This window comes from Coturnix japonica, chromosome 2, assembly GCF_001577835.2.
Source record: "Coturnix japonica isolate 7356 chromosome 2, Coturnix japonica 2.1, whole genome shotgun sequence".
In the NCBI taxonomy this organism is placed as follows: domain Eukaryota; kingdom Metazoa; phylum Chordata; class Aves; order Galliformes; family Phasianidae; genus Coturnix; species Coturnix japonica.
In genome coordinates this window covers 101,939,745-101,956,081 of record NC_029517.1, presented here as the reverse complement: position 1 = coordinate 101,956,081, position 16,337 = coordinate 101,939,745, and the positions used below count along the sequence as shown (strand labels likewise).

The window sequence follows — 16,337 nt, the reverse complement described above, 5'->3', positions numbered from 1 at the left end:
CAAATGGACCTCTGAAGGTTTCCATCATCCTTGGCTGACTGCTGGGAACTTCTCAGGTTTGAAACCTGCAGGATTTGTCAGGAGGCAGCTGAGGTTTGGGACGCCTTGCTCCATGCTGGGTCCTCCCATAACACCCTGATCTGGGACACACTGATATCTGCTCCTTGTCCATTTGGGCAGCCTCTGAAGCCCTCACATGATAGGTCTGCTGGTTTCTTTGCTTTGCCCCCAAGGAATGGAAATACAATTTTGAACATGTTTACTATTTTTTTCTGAACCCAAAGGGACTTTTTCTTTCATGTCAGAAAACCCTACTGTACTGAGATTTCAAATTCCAACCAGTTTTAGTTGTGCTGTACAGAACTTTTATTTTGTTTTATTTTACCTATTCAATTTCTCTGTTCATTTATCCTCTAGTGTCTTCCTGGAACAACCCACTTTCTACCTTTGTTTTTTTAAGTAATTGTTTTTATTTCTCTAGTAGAGAGTATTAAAAAAGAGGAGTGCTCTTTGAGAAAGTATTTGGCAGTTGTCTCATAAATGAAGTGAGAGATAATGTGTGGTTACATTTATTGTGCATAAACATCAGAGACTATGTGATCCTGAATACACCCCTCCTCGTGCTAATCATCCAGTTAGATAAGAGCAGCCTGTTATTTACTTTGATAATCATTTTTCTGTAGAAAGATATCTGTTATGCCCTGGGTAGTTTGCTTTTACAGATATTTATTTATTTATTAATGGTGCTGCTTTCTTGCCCATTTCTGAGAAGAAAGAACCCAGATATGTTCAGTTTTTCTCATACACCTTGGACTAATTTTATCCCACCTATGCTGCCTCTACCCATCACTGATCGCCCCATCACTTGCTTCATTTTCTCACTGTACATGTGATATGCTGGTGACCAGACTAGAAGTTTCTCTCCATTTCCATACATCTGTCCCCCTCCTGAGCAGCCAGAAGGAGAGAACAAAACAAAATCAAGGCATAGCCTCTTTTGCACTGAAGTATTCCAGATGATGGTTAAGCTGTGATGGACATCTACTTCCTGGGGCAGAGCTTCCGTCATCCAAAAATGAAGGAGTCACACCTGTAAGAGATCATTTAGAAAAAAAGGCAAGGAGTTAGAAATCTGTCAAGTCTAAATCTGCTCTCAGGAGTTTTTTCAGTTACTAATTTAATGTGATTGTGTGGTATTTTAATCTCCTTAGTCTCTTAAATTGGCTTTCATTAGGTTTTAATGAGATTTTCTTCTCCTCCTCCAGATAGAGTCATCCCATTTTATTGGTACATACCTCCTGTTTGTTTCCAGTTGTACAGAGCTACAGTAAAAGTGTATGGAACTCCATGCGTGCAATCCAGACTGCTTTACTAAAGTGACTTGCAATTGCTTACAATTAACCAACTTGAAAGCACAATGGTTTACTCTGTCTTTTTAACCTTCATAACACAGAACTTCATGCAGTACAGCTCTGTCTAGTCCAGAAATGTGTAGTGACTTCCTGCCTAGACTTGAGTTGTGTTTAGTCTGTGTTCTCAGTGTTTTACACTTGTTATTATGCATAGCCACATTGGCATTACGTACAGTTTTATGCATGGCTTTATATACTTTTTTCACTTGTTTTGTTTTTTTCTTTCTTCTTTTTAATTCAGATCTTGTTATTTATTTATTTATTCATTCATCTATTTATTTATTTATTTATTTATTTATTTATTTATTTATTTTCCTCATCAGCTTCTATTTACAGCTTCTATACCTTTTTCTTTCTTCCTCAGTTCATTCTGTCACGTGCCATTTCTAACATCAACAAGACACATGCAGGCTGTTTCCACAGCATAATATCTTTCTTCCTCTGGATCACTCTGTGGTACAAATCTCACCCAAGTGAGGCATGGGCACATTTCTGATGAATTAGCAAGAGTACAGGCTATGGATACATGCCAGGCTTTATCCCAACTATGGGTAAACAGATGATGTGTATTCAGCATAAAATCAGAACGGGCAGGATGAGCTAAAAACTGATCTGTCAAGACAGATTGAAGTTGTACTAAAAATTCAAAATATTTGGAACAAATTTGAACTGACAGACTGAAGTTGTTTTAGTGATTTGTCTCATCTGGCCACGGGGTTTTTGATCTTGTAATAAGTGTCTTAAAATGGGTTTGCCATCTTGTATAACTCTAACCTTAATGTCAGCAAAATAATAAACTTCCTGATATTAAGAAAAGAAAGAATCCTTTGGGTAATTTTTACCTGATCCCTGCAAAACCCTGTCAGTAGAATTTCCTTCATTAATCCACACTTTGTTCAATAACCTCCCATTATTCTTTAATGGAAAGGTCCTGTGATACAAAATAGAAGCACCTAGAAAAACAATGTTGTTTGGTCAATGTAGAGTCTAGGAATTGCACTCGCTGTCACTCTTTCACTTTGTGCCTTGGCACACCTCTTTGCTCAGACACAGCACTCCTCATCCTGAGTCTCAGTGCTTCCCAAGCCCTCTCCTCCTGGAGGGTATTTAGCCTTCTGCTGACAACATAGACTGGGCAGGGAGCAAGCAGGATTCTTGGCTTGGCTCAGTAGCCCTTGATGCCAGCAGCTGAACACCTACCAGCAGAATAGAAAGAGGAGCTTAGGCTAGTCCTGTTCTTATCAAGGACAGACAGGCACCCAACATCTGGCTGGTTGTCTATAGCTTGGGGTAAATCATCAACCATGGAGAAGAGGCATCTGGGGCTAGTGTTTTCTATGCTGGATAACTGGGTGATTGCCTGTTGCCTCTCAGCTGAGATCTGTGTTTGGCTGTCAACAGGAGGTCACACTTACAGAGAGTTAGCAGTCTCGGCATATCCAGTGTTCAAGTCTCAGCCAAGGACAATATGGAGATCTCAAGCTGCACCAGGGGAGAATCTCAAGTTGTGCCAGGGGAAATTTAGGTTGCAAATTAGCAAGAATTTATTTTTATAGAGGATGTTCAGCATTGGAATGGGCTGCCCATAGAAGTGATGGATTCCCCATACCTGGAGTTGAAGAGACCTGTGGATGTGGCATTAAGAGACATGGTTTAGTAATGGGTCTCTTGTGCACAAGGTTGGTGGTTGAATTTGAATGTCTTTTCCACCTTAAATAATTGTGTGATTCTATCATATGCAGACTGAGAGAGTGCCACCATCATCAGATAATGCAAAACTGAGCAACCTAAGGAAAAATTCCTCAGGTCTCATCAGGGGAGAAGCATGAGCAATGATGAACTCTGAATTTTATGAGAAAAAAACTATCCTTTCTCATTCATATATTTGCAAACTAAATATACCAACAAGACAGCTGAGTGGCAAGATAAGAAGGAAAACAGGAAACAAATGAATAATAATAATAATAATAAAAACAACACACAAAAAACCAGAATCTTTCCTGTCAGAATAATCAGGCGATTGATGTTATGTGGAGTCAAAAAAGTTGCTGACCACTTTAGACCAGGACAAAAGCATCTTTTTCAGGGTATGCTGGGAATGACAGAGATTTTTTACTTTTGAAAACTCATAACATAGTGATCAAATAGGGGATTGATGATGTATGAATGGCATGTGGTTCTGTGTTTCTTGAGAAAGTGTTTATCTTTGTCAAACCACTTTAAAAACCCTTGATCTGATGGTATGTATGTTGTACTGGACCAAAGCACAACACTTTTCTCAGAAAGTGAACAAGTCACTCTTTAGTCTGGTCCTGCTCAGGACCCATCTCGTACATCATGTCTCAGACAAACCATCTGTGAATACCAGATGACCTAGGAGCTATTTATTGTCTGCTATCATGTTTGTGTTATTCTCATATGCACTTTCTTCTTACCAGAGCTGTAGTAAGACATTCCAGTACTCCTGGTAGTATACCACATGCATTGCCATTCCTAATAATGCATTTTGATTAAATATTTTTCTACACACTTAAATGTTCAAACACTCATTAAATACTGAGGTTTCATGTACTACTTATTTATTGTTTTCAGTAAGATTCTGCAAAATGCTATTAATTCTGCCTACCCTTCTACTCATTTATTTCAAAGAAGAATTGCCGGTACAGCTGAAAATCAATGGGTCCAATGCCACTTGCAGTCAGATCACTTCTGCTTTGAGAGAGAAAGGCTGAACTAACCCAGTGGCACTGTCAGGCCTCTGCACATTTGAAGTTTCATGTTTGAATTAATGGCACTCAGATTTTGAGATGGAAGGACTTTATGACAGCACTTGTTCCTTCCTGGATCACCAAGAGAGGTCATAAAACGGTAGTCAAAATAATGATGCATTCTTCTTGTGATGGGCCCTGCTTGGGTGAAGTCCAGTGGGAACACCTTCAAGCATGATTTGGAGTGTCTGCTCCTGGAGGATGTCAGTCCTTGCCACGCATTTATTAACAGATGGCTATCTGGGGTAGTAGGGCAGGACTTTTCATGTCCAATCAGGAACTGGTGAGCCCTGGGCACTAGGACAGCCCCAGTCCCTGTCACTGGGCATCTCTGTTGATTCATCCAATCTCCTGCTGATTTGATGCTCTTCTTTCCCTGCCTGTCTGCCTGCATAACATGGCTCACCCTGGAGAACAAATTCACCTCCAGCACAATCATCTCTCTGGGACTGAGAGATCTGCATGGCTTAATTTCACAGACCTCATCAGTGTGCCTTGGGAAGACAGCATCTGATTAAGTAGTAACTAATCTCCCTTTGCTATTAGAGTGAGAAGTAATACAGTGGAACATTTTGTACATTACCTGTCTATCTCCCAAAGTTAGAGAATGAAAAAGGAAAAAAAAAACCAAAAAAAAAACCCAACAAAAAAACCCCCTTCATTTTGGATAGAATAGAAAACCTCCTGATCAGAAAAAGAACAATTTCAGCATGCTCTTCAGACAATCGTGCACTAGCCAGTTCTGAATTAATATCATTTCACACTAATTTCATAGCTCTTTTTTCATTCTTCATTCACATAATTAATCTGTAATGGACACTGCCCTTCCCCAGCTCCCAGCCCTGCTGCCAAGCACTGCTAGCTGTTTTCCACTTCCTCAGATGGTGTGCCCAGAAAAATGGAGACAGGTGAGGGAACCTCACCTTGCTGCTTCCAAATGGTCATCTGGACCCTTCTACTAAACTTGGTTTGTACATCCTATTGGGAAGCTGCTTCTGTAATCCTTATGTTGCCCTGTTTACACTAAATGCAGAGAGCCAGAAATGTTTTCTTGTCTGAGTTAGCTCCCACCTAGAGTGGAGTTTTGCCTACAGGGCCTCCATGAATGACAGCACTTCACTGAGCACAGCTGCTGTTTCCCAGGGGAATGGGGTTAAAAGGAACCAGAAGAACAACTACGCAACTTGTCTTCTTTTCCATAAAAACTTTAAGAGTTATGCTCCTTGATTTGAGATGGTCAGACAGTCTGGCAGCATGCAGGCTCGGAGCTGTGGTATGACAGTGCCATCAGCTGTTCCGAGGCCAAATAGCAGATAACCACGAGCTGATATCTCCTGTCTGGCAGCCTGGTGGCTAGGGGTCCCCTGTCCCTCCTGGCTGGTTCCTGGGAATCCCCTTTATAAAGCCAGATGGGCCTACAAGACAGAGAGGCAAATCCAGTACACCAGCGCAGGAACTGGAGAATCAGTTCTCTACGAATCAAACTGATGTTTCCAAATGTTGCCAGCAGAGGATGTACCAAGCACATGTTTTGTTGGATCAACATATAAACAGATCCGATAGCCGAATTTACCAGCAGAGGTAGTGTAACTTCTGTACAGACACAAGAAATTACAGTGTAAACAGCAATTCATGAAAAGAAATAATACACAGAAGGAGACAAGGAAGTTATGTGCTGTTTTCCTCTGATATACTTACCCACTGGCTCTTGACTTATTAACATATTAAATGGTAAATATATTTCTGATTTCTTCAGTGCATCACTAGTACCAGAAATATCTACGTTAGGCCACTTCCAGTATTTAATGCAGTCTCTTGCAAAGACAGCAGCCATTTTGATGGCTGAATATTTTTCATTGCAGTAATTCATCTTCTAGATCTGGGGTAGTCAGCAATTTAGGAACTGGGCAGAGTAAAAAGTGTTCAAGAGACAAGGGTTACCAGGCTGAGGGACTGACTCAGAAGCCATTTGAAAAATGGTTGCTGTAAAAAGGAGTGGTAGGAGCATCAACTGTAGATAACTAGACAGCATTTAAAACTGGTGCTTTAGAGAAAATTCTGTAATCTTCTCAACAAAAAATGTCAAAGCCTACCTAATGGTTACATTCTTTATCAGCAAGAAAGTATAAATTTTTAACTGAAAAACCCCAACCCCTGGCAGATTTTCTCACAGCTTTTCCTTTCCTCCATATTATAGGCATTAAATATTTCTAGGAAGCCACAAGAATATTCCAAATATGAATTCTGAAAGTGCATAATATAAAGAAATATTTGGAAACAAGTATTCTGCACTAGTTCTGTTTTCAGATTTCATTAACGGTCTCTCTCTGACCATCCAGCGTCTGGCTCGGTGGCAAACCACCCTCTCCAGTGGAACAGGATCAAGCCTTTAAACATTTATATTCAAATGAATTATTTGTCATAGCCTACTGAAATGAAAACAACTTTTAACAGGCATTTTATCTTCTGTGCATAAACTGAATTATGTGGTTGTGACTCCTTCCTAGAACTGACTGTGACTAGTTAGCTCATGTTTATGTCTCAGTGTTCGTTTAGTCACAAAAGTCTCGTCTAGAAGGAGTTATTAAATTTCTGAAACAACTTGTTTACTCAGTACGTGTTCTTTCTGTATTATGATAAACAAACATAAAATTAGATGGACTGATGAAATAGTCAGTAGTTTATGTTGAAGTCTGCAGAGAAGAGTTATTCTGGATATATAGGAAATTGCAGTTACTGTACATTTGAATGGGCATGTCAGTATAAATATTAGCAGAATAATTTTGACCCAATTACATTCCTCACAACATCTAGAATTGCTGTAGTAAAAAGCAAAGGATGAAAAGATTCATCTTCATTATTGTAAAGACAGCCAGGTTCTTTCAACTGGCAGCGTATTAGGGTTCAGTTTAAAACAATCATACATTTTTCCAGTTATTGGTAATATCACTAGTGGCCTAATTCTGTCACTTTGTGCTCAGTCTGCAAGTGGTAGGAAGCTTGCATGTTGCAGAAAATGTAATTCTTGAGCAGGCAATTATAAAATGAGTGTTTTTGTTACTTCATAATGGCAAAAAGTATTTAACTATCATACTTTTGTCTTCTAATGGTCATCTTTAAGTATCTGTCCATGGCTGTGGAGCTCCTAACAGACCCTTAACTCAGAGGGTCCTGCATTCAGAGCAACACAGTGCAGCAGTGAGCATAGCTGGGGAGGTCTGCAGGCCCCTCTCTGTCCTACTCCCTGTACCTGCACCCAAAGAAGAATCTAGTTTATTATACTCAGGATCATTTGGGGCACATCTCTTTTGCCCTTTCATTAGCATGGCATCCACAGTGAGCTGTCATCACTTGTACAAATAGTGGACAGATAAATTCCTGGAGAGTGAAATAGTGCGATGCCGAAGAAACTCCATCACTCAGGTAAAGAGTGGCAGTCAGAGCTGGTTAAGACAGCTTTTCATCCTGGCAGCACTTTTGCGTGATAGTTTACACATTCGCTCTGAAGACCTTATTTCATTTACAGCTATGATGTCAGAACCCAAAAAGAATTTTTGATTGGCTTGCTATGGGAGATTTCAGTTCTATTTCACATGGTATTCTCTTCTGCAGTGGACAGATGTGAAACCAGTTTCTTCTGTGCAACTTCATTCAAAACCTCACTGTCATCACCGGCACTTCTGAGACTTCTCAGAAAAGGAAGCTGACATGAAACTGTCCAGTTACATGTGTTTTAATGCATCTCTCAGCTAACTCTATGACCCAAGTGAGAAATGTGCTAGAATATGCAAGGACACCATGTGGATTTATGCTGTTTGCTTGAGGACTCTGAAATCATAAACCAATGGATGGATTACAGTGAGATAAATGCAGTGTTTTCTCCTGCCAAATTAAAATCTGTCCCAATATTTTTCATTGCATCAGTTAATTGAAAGCAGCTTCCATTTTGCTCAACCCAGCCATATGAAAATTTAAAAGATAAGCCACGTTTCTTCATTTGAATACATTGTCAAATGTATTTGAAAGTAAAATGCTCAATCACAATAATGTTAAGTGTACTCCTTATGTTTGTGGGTTTGAAATGCTAAACCCAGTAATACTCCTTTAAAACTGTGCCAATCTTGTTTCACTTGAAGTCAGTAGGAATATGGCCAGTGACATACGTGAAAGCAAAGATGTCACCTATAAATTACCTTCAGCATAATATTTTTTTGTTGCACATTGCTGCCATATTTTGATATTTTAAAACAATAGTGATGAACTGGAATGCGCTATGTTTTGTTTTCTGAAGCAGTTGCCTTTGTCCAATATGTGAGCACAGACCCCAGTCCTGCAGGCATATACTCACAAGGAGAATTGCAAAGCAGGAATACTGTTTGCTGTCTTCAACATGTCTGGGCACAGCCCGGGAGCCCACCTACACAAAGTTAATGGGTATGCAAAGATTTTATGAAGAACTGTATTTTAACAGTTTGTTAAGAAATCGAAGACGCGCTTTTCTATTATGATCTTTAGTATTTTGATTGAATTTTTCAAAAGGAGGGAAAAAGGAAGTTTTAAACACTATAGCCAAATTCTAGCTAAATTGATTCAGTAAACTCTTTCTTAATGTTTACAAAATAGTAATACACTAAGTAAGCAGATGGGAGATGGGCCAGTTACATTCACCCTTACATAAAGAATTGCTCATTCCATATTTGATTCTTTTGATGAATGGTTGACTCAGTTTATGGAAGATATTTTCTGCATTTGGATCATTTGCTCTGTGAAGTAGGCTTTGAGAGCTTTTGAACAATAACACCTCCAGAACACTAATATAAGTTGTCTCTGTGGAATTTTTTCTACAGCAGGGTGTGCATTTGCAAGTTCAGCCTGAAGCGTATTAGAAGTGTATTATTATGTCTTTCTGTGAATTATATGTATGTCTTAATAATTCTATCTCACTTTGGATGGATAGTGATGGATTTTTTTTATTTATCTAGAGAAGATGGAGTTTGGGGTACAATCTAGTGGTTTAATAATTGCCAAGTCACCATAAAGACATTACTCTATTTAATGTGCACAATCTTACATTCAATCAACTGATGATACAAGCCAAGCAGAACTAATCAAAATATTGAAAGTGGGTGCTTGCTGCCAGCATCTATCTCCCATATACTAGACGAGCTATTTACAAACCTAGAATGTGAGCTGCTTAACTGTGAGTGAGCTGCATTTTTAAAATAAAATGTAGCTAAAATTAAATAAAAGTTTTCACTAAGATGAGCTGGGGAGTTACAGATTGGCTACTGATCAGGTTTTCAGTGGAATACCATTCACCAGAGATAATTTCTTCCCTGCATTCTGCCCATTTGTTGAAGACCAACAAATGGATGTTTTCACTGGATTTCCCAGAATCTTAGAAAGCCGTTGAAAATATTGGCCAGAGTTCATCAGTTTCATCACATAGCAACCTATATCTAAAGTTTCCTAACAAATGTTCATAGAGCCTGCTGTCATTTGTCTGATGTTCCAGACCCAGTTTCTGTGAGCTGATGTAGATCTATTCAGCTAATTCCTCCAAACCAGTGGTGGAGACTGTCTGTTTAGGCAATCTCATTTGAGAACACAAACAGAAATGCATTTATTTTGGGGATATCATCAGGAGAAGAAGGCAAATATAAAGGAAGCCTGTTTGTTAGTGAAAGTAAAAAACTAAAAGAAAGATCTGTAAATCTGTATTTCTTCAAGTGACAATCTATGGCCTTTTTATTTTAGACACCCACCTACTGGTCCCTGTATTTGTGACCTCCTGTGGGAGTCACCCTTGGCAGATGTGCCTGCAGGACAGGAACTCAGGGTACCCAGCAACCTTAGAGCTGCTGTGTAGACTGTGTCCACCTGTCTAGGTTTGATGTCTTGCTACTCATCAAGTCACGTATAAAACAAAAAAGTAGAAACGAATAGAATTAGCCTTGTATTTTGGGCCTGCTGCAGTACACAACAGCTAAGAGCCTCATAGTTATTTATGAGTCTGAAACACCAGCACAAACACCATTGTCTGCAGTTCAGATGCATGGAACTGGGGTGCCAGAGTGCTGAGAGACCTTTATGAGATCACAAATAACCAAGCTTTCTCAAATCTGTAGTTTTCTGAAACATGTGGATGCCTGCTTGTACACACGTGAGAGAAGTTCTGCTACTTCATTAAAGGAAATACCTTCCTTTGGGCTCTGAAAGCAGTGGCTGCTTGTTCACCTTCTCAGAGGGAAAAACAAATCCAACCTGAATACAAGAGGTAGATTTTTATAGTTACTGAAGCTTCTCTCTGTCATTTGTATAGTCCTTACAGAAGATTTCAGCCAAGATCATTTCCAGACAATGTATTATTCTTTCACGGTCGCTTATTTGTTAAGTACTCAGCTATGTAACAAGACTATTTATTTACCTTTTTATTATCTTCTTACATATATGACAGTAAATGTGAAAAAGAAAATAAGGAGGTACTTTTGTGATTTCTTGATTATTTGGTAGGAAATTTTCCTTCAAGAAGTAAATAGAAAAGCTTTATTTAAATTCTGTCCCGAGAAATTTAAGCAACTTCCAAGTACAAGTTAATTAATAACTATCCTTTAGATGAATAGATGCCAAAATATAGTCCTAATTTTATCTTGATTTCTTAACAATAATAATAGATGTTACTGGTGTCACAGCAGATGATCTGGTTATTCATCAGACCTATAAGGTTACACAGTATGTTTATTTATTATGAGCTTAAATAGTAGCCCCCTACTTTGGTGAAATAGTGCCTCAAGCTTTATTTTGCAGTGATATCTACTGGGATGAATACTTCCCTAATGCCATACTCTCCTCTGAAGCCATTCTACATAGCCAGAAGAAACTGAGATATGTTTTTAGTATTTCCTTTCTCTCAGTTCATCTACTTATTTCTGTAGAGTGTAAGAAAACCATAGGCTTCTAAGAGGTCTAATGAGTGTTTTGTAAGCACCTATCACTTCTCAGTACATGATGGCAACCTGTCATCTTCCTTTACAGCTGCTGCATACTGAATCAAGAAAGTAAATAAAAATTAGCCACATGTCCTGTTCATCCAGTCCTTAAGTATCAGTTTCATACCCTCTTAAGCTTTCAGCATTCTTCTGTGCTGGATTAGACATCCTGAAATTGTTTACTTTCCTATTTATTTATTTACTTATTTATTTATTTATTTATTTATTTAGTGTGGTTTAACGCTGGTTTATTTCTGTGCAGTAATTGCCAGTCAAAAGCGTTTACAGATTTAATGAATCACAAAAGTTGGAAAAAAACTGGGAAATCATCTAGTCCAACCATCCACCTACCACCAGTATTGCCCACTAAACCATGTTCCTTCTTATCACATTACAGAATCACAGAATCATCAAGGTTGGAAAAGGCTAGAAATGTGTTAATTCGGTTAGATAAAAAAATAGATATTTTGATTATAAAGTGAATGTTCAACATAGATATTAAAAAGAATGCTTCGTAATCTAGTATTATGTACTTCAGTGGTAAATTGTAATTCACAGACTCTGTGATATCTACAAAAGTATTGGTCTTAGTTTCAAAATCTTCTGAGTGCTTAAGTATGGAATCTAGTATTGAGTTGTTATATTTTTATCCAGAATTTGTTCTCTAATAAAAATTTATTTTAAATATGCCTTTGGTGATAAGAGTTAGAAAATAGCTTTTATCTGTATAAAAAAATATGTCAGGGAAATAGATGATGGGATAGAAATGCAGCAGTATTCCAATACCTCTACATATTTTTGACTCAATAGAACTTTGTACAATTTATACATGAATCTTATTTGTTTATTATTATAACCAGAAATAGGCTACATAAAGGAGGAATTTCATCTGCACTGGATGACCATTGTGGTGACTGGTACTCTGAAATTCATTGTTCCTATGCTGGGGAAACCAGGACAGTTTGTGGGCTCCTAGAAGTGTGTGATCCCAGTCTGTGTCCTAAGTTCAGCTAAGTCAGCAAAGCTGGAGACAATGGCATGTGAACTGTGAGTGACCTATGCCATGCACTGGCTTGGTTAGAAGGAGATACCCACCTGCATGTGTGCTCTTCTTTTGACTGTAGTTAAAGCTCTCAATGCAAGCTCATTAATATTTTATTTGGATTAAAATGTATTTAAGATTGCATCAGATTTTAAATCTAAGTAAGTTCATCTGCTTGAGTGAGCAAAAAAATAAATTCTTGCTGTTGTGTGTCAGCTTTCTTTAACTAATTCATAGCAAACATTTAAAGCCATATGAACAATATTTTCTGATCTATTTTGATCTATTATGTTTATATTTACCATCCACTCAATTAATTGCTATTTCTTCATAGCCAGCAATAAATATTGCATTACTTAAAGGATGACCTGTAATGAATATTGAACAGGTGATCTGGACAGTCTCAGCTGAGACTTTTAGTGGGAGAAAATGAATTCTTGCTAGGAAGGACAAACATAGAGTCATGAATAAGTATTTACCTAAGCATAATAAAAGCCATGCAGATATTTTTAGGTGAGAAAAGTAAAGAAGGAATCCAAAATATGTTGTCACAATAAATCTATTCTTCTCATCTGCTCCTGGTTTAACATTTTCTCTTGACAGATTAAGAGAGATGTGTAGCATATGGATTGCTCTGCTATGAATTATTGCATGTGGTATTCAGGCCTAAAGTGCATAACTCTTTTTAAAATGATCTACAATGGAAAATTGTTAATAAATTTTTCCTGCTCAGATCAATGCTAGCATTAGTGACAGGAAAATCGATTTAAGATTCAGCTAGACTGGAATTTTCTTGAAATTCATAAATGTGTGTTTAATTTTATTCATTTAATTCTTCTACTTTTTTTTCTGATGCTCCAGGTTATAATTCACACCAAAAAGAAAAGAAAGAACAAAAAAGAAAAAGAAGGTACCAAAAGTTACAGAACCCATCCCCAACCCATCAAGAATGGTTTATCACATTCTGTTTATGGCTAAAACTGCACTGAAATGTATTTTCAATTAGACACAGATGCACACTGACAACAGTATGATGACAATTCAATTACCATAATACATTCAGCATAGACTATACTTGTGAATTTGTGACACGTACTTTTTTTTTTTTTTAAAAAAAAAAAAACCCTGCTGAGAGGTTCCATAACTCTAAACAGTGTTTACCCAAGGTCCTGAAGAGCATTTTACTGGTGATTTTAAACACAGTGAGTGAAATCCAGGCCTTGTGAAGTAAATGCAACTTTTACTATATAGGTTGTAGGTTGTAATATTTACATATTCTGATTCTCTCAGTAGATTGTAAAGCAACACTTTAATATCATGTGAGATAATTGAGTAATGTCACTAACACAACTGAGGGAGTCCTTTCTACCTTTCACATTAATACTTTAATTCTTCGTCTCAAAAATCTGTTCAACAGGGATGTGGCCTTCTGTCCCATATCAAACAATCTTGAATGACTGCAAAAAAAAAGATGAAGTTGGGTTTTTATTTGAACTCTCATTGACATCTTGTCTTTCAGCATTACCCTTTCATTTTGCTAATTTCTGAATTCCACTTCATGTTTATTTTAAGCTGAAAACTAATAATATCTGTTGAGTGGGAGGTTGGAGCTATGTTACAAGAATTTTTCAAGCAAAGACTATATTTAAAATGAAGTATCTATAATTCAGCTGAAGAGAATGAATTTCATAGCTTTGAAAAAAATCCTTTTCTGATATGACTCATGCGTTTGATGGCAATTACAGTTGTCAAATATACTTGCGGCAGATATGGGCATATACCTAAAACTACTAGCCAGTTAACCTTATGATTAATATCTTCCCATTTGCATCTGCAGTATTTTTAATGTTTTCAAGCAAAATTTTTAAAATGCTATTTTGTTGATACAGACTGGGTTTAAAAAACTATGATCAAAAATCAGGGTAGACCTGAAAGTATATGTTGCTGGACCACATAATTTTTTATCTGATTAGAACAAATTGTCTTACTTCACAGACACAGAACCCATAAATACTCATGTGTCTAGAAGCACCTGATTACTGCGAATAACACAGTTTCACTGCAGAAGTGAAATATGTAACAGCTCCTTCTGAGCATCCAGACCAGATGAAAAAGAACAAAAGGATGCATACATAGGCATTTGTTTGAATACAAGCTGACAACGCATATAGAATGTTTTTTTGGAAAACCTTAGCTACAGAAATGCCTCTAGCTGAGTAGGGAAAACGTTATGTGAATAAAAATTTTTATGTACACGAGTTGCTCTGAGACTAATATCTGCTATTTATTTCCGTGGAAACCACAACAGGCACAAAAAACACAATAACACTATTTAATATATCAAACTCTCAGCCACATAACACATAGTCACCACCATTAAGTATGCAGTTTTGTTATCGGTAAACAAGAACCTGCACGCTGCACATTTAAAAATATGCAACAACAGAAGTTACCCACTGTTTCACAGCTGCTATGATAGTGTCATTGCTGAAATGCACCACCCACTGCCTCTCTGTGCTCACATCCACTGTTTGGTCTCCATAGACATCTCCATATGCATCAACGGGTATCAGTAAGTGCAATGTTTTCCACGTTGAGAAATTCAGTGACGTTCCATCGCTTCATATGCTCTTCCTTGTCAGATGCCATTGTGTCAGACTGCCCCTCTGCTGCCATCTGTCACAGAGCAACAACATGTAATGGAGTACTGTCAGGAAGGTTCAGCCTCTACTGCTGTACCATCAACATCCACCTCTGGTTTTATGGGCCAATATAAGATAGGAGGCATTTCTTTCAGAGCAGCACTTGTAGTATAAAAATATGTAGTATAAAAATAGTATGGTTGAGTTAATGTGCTAAGAATTCTGGTATTATATTTTTTCACCACTTTCTAGTAAGATTTAATTTCAACACCTGTTTCTTAGATGTAGTATCTGTCTGTAAAAATGGATTTTGGACTATATAACAAAAGATTTTTAGCTTAAGCCAACACTAGTCTTTTGAAGTGTTACTTGAAGTTGTTAACTACTTATCAATATCGTGTTCATCTGTTGCATATGAAGTGTGTTGCATTCCAAACTTTGGAATTCACATCACCTCAGCCATACAAAGCATTTACTTTTCTTTCCCCTAAAATAAGGAACTCTGCTCTGATAGGTTCTTTTTAGCCATGTATATCTTCCTTGCAATAGGGAAAATTGGTATTTTTTTCACCAGTGCTGGTATTTGCCATCTATGACAACAATTTTTCCTTTCTTTTCACAAATTCCTTCCACAGGCCTCATTGCTCTTCTATGGATAGACATATTGCCCATGTCTGACATCAGCAGATGCAGTGCTTTCAGACTCTATAGAAAGTAATGGTGCCTGACATTTCTAGGGTGAAAGCCTCTCTTTGGTTTTAGTGCTAATAGAAACAATTTTCATCTTGAAAATCCAAAGCCAGAATGTAAATGGCTATGTAGTAAACAGAAGAGATTTTTTTTCTTGCATTCCCAGAGAATAAAGAAAAAAGAAAAAATTCTCATATTGTGAAGTTATACCAGAGTTCTGAAATAAAAACCCCTACATTCTTCCCAGAGCTTACTTTCCTTAATATCTATTAGATATCCATTATACAGAGAAATATCCATTATACAGAGAACAGCTACGGGTTTCTGTATTTTACACATAAGGAAATTTGAAATTTGCATACATAACATCAGTGGCAAAGTATTTACGAATGAGAGCAAACCTCGGACAGATTGGCCATAGTGATTCACAGAACCATTTTATGCCAGGATGTGGTGTTCAGATGGCTTAAACTAAATGAAAATCTCAGTCACTTTGAATTAGTCCTACAGCAGTTCTGAAGACTGGAAGCTCTATTTAGTGAAAGAATTCTGATAAATAGCATTTTATTTTTGTTCACAGCAATGAAGTATCCACTGCAACAATTTTTTTTTGTGATCCAAAACAGGTAAAGAAAAGTATGAGGTATTTTAGAATATAGTTTGAAGGACAGAGAGATTTTATAGCAGAAGGTTTATTGTCAGCGGTTACTGCCTGTAGAGGCATAGCACCTGGAAAGTGCTATTTCTTGAAGAAAAGTATTGAACAATGATCCTTGGATATAGTCTAATTTATA

At 37.5% G+C, this 16,337-nt stretch overlaps 1 protein-coding gene across 2 annotated transcripts in view; it reads left to right on the top strand.

Annotated features, from left to right (window-relative positions):
* The window catches only part of CA8 (carbonic anhydrase 8), a 68,065-nt gene extending 52,274 nt beyond the window's left edge, over nucleotides 1-15,791 (top strand). The window contains exons 11-14 of one of the 2 annotated variants that reach the window (XM_032442735.1): nucleotides 7,793-8,614; nucleotides 10,309-10,457; nucleotides 12,030-12,216; nucleotides 13,073-15,791. The gene's annotated coding sequence lies outside the window, so the exon portion shown is untranslated. The remainder of the gene's footprint in view (nucleotides 1-7,792; nucleotides 8,615-10,308; nucleotides 10,458-12,029; nucleotides 12,217-13,072) is intronic. The other variant, XM_032442736.1, reaches the window with a different exon arrangement.
* The last annotated feature ends 546 nt before the right edge of the window (nucleotides 15,792-16,337 follow it).